This window comes from Haliotis cracherodii, unplaced genomic scaffold (genome assembly GCF_022045235.1).
Source record: "Haliotis cracherodii isolate W230 unplaced genomic scaffold, xgHalCrac1.p SCAF_27, whole genome shotgun sequence".
Taxonomy (NCBI): domain Eukaryota; kingdom Metazoa; phylum Mollusca; class Gastropoda; order Lepetellida; family Haliotidae; genus Haliotis; species Haliotis cracherodii.
The window spans coordinates 4,416,084-4,417,470 of record NW_027266283.1 but is presented as its reverse complement, the minus strand read 5'-3'; positions in this window follow the sequence as shown (position 1 = coordinate 4,417,470).

The window sequence follows — 1,387 nt, the reverse complement described above, 5'->3', positions numbered from 1 at the left end:
TAAAATGCTCAAATAAAATATATGTATGTGCACTATTTTACTCGTGGGAGTTTCACAAATTGAGGGGGGGGGGGGGGACGGGGGCACACTCCCGTAACCAACGACATACGTCGCCAATGAAATTAACGATATGATTCTACAGAAACATACATTTTAGCCTATGAGGGTGGGGACCGGTAAGGTAGCCTAGTGGTTAAAGCATTCGCTCCTCACGCCGAAAGCCCGGGTTCGATTCCCCACATGGGTACAATTTATGAAGCCCATTTCCGGTGTCCCCTGGCGTGATATTGCTAGAATATTGCTAAAAGCGGCGTAAAACCATACTCACTCACTCACTCTTTATAGCTACATTCAAGGTGTATACTTTCTCTTGCCGGACAGTTGGTTCCTTCCGTTTATTCATGCGTTGGTCACCACACACATGGGGTCAGATGACCAGAGGTCCTTGTACGAAAGTCAATGCGACATGCTATTAAGGGTGTCGATACACAACACACTAAGAACACGACTGTGTTATTAAAGCCTATGCAATCAATTGTCCCCGACTGTTTAAGTGAACGCCCTGGTAGCACCTCCACACGCGTCTGTCATTCATCAACACATTTTGGTCTAATATCTAAGGGGGTGGGGTAGCCTGGTGGTTAAAGCGTTTGCTCTTTACGCTGAAGGCCCGTCTTCGATTCCCCAAATGGGTATAATTCATGAAGCCCATGTCTGGTGTCCCCCGCCGTGATATTCTGAATATTGCCAAAAGCGGCGTAAAATTCAACTCACTCACTCTAATATTTAAACATTGACGTGAGGTGAGGTGAAATATATGTGGTTTAACGCAGCGTCCGAGATTATTTCACTTATATAGCGATGTGTGTGTGTGTGTGTGTGTGTCAGTGTGTGTGTGTGTGTGCGTGTGTGTGTGTGTGCGTGCGTGTGGTGGCTGCTTGCACTCGTCCGGACTGATGCCGATTTATAGTGCTAGCCCATTGAGATACCATGATTGACAGTGATTGTACACACGGGGTTAGAACAACCACGGGGTATTGTAGCAGACACCGCAACAAGCAGGTCACTCCGTACACTCAATGGGAAGATAGCCTTGTCGTTAAAGCGTTCGCTCGTCACGTCTTAATGTTTGGTACGAATCCCCACATGGGTACAATGTGTGAAGACCATTTCTGGTGTCCCTTGCGTGATATTGCTGGAATATTGCTAAAAGCGGCGTAAAACGATACTCACTCACCCACTCACTTATACAGATGTCAAAAACAAGCCCATTACACACATATAAGTTTATACAGATGTTTTAACTGTTCCGGAAGGCTCCCCTCGATGTTCAACAAAGCATCCACTAGCCGACAACAGGGAAGTTGTCAGCTATTCGAGTCAGTAT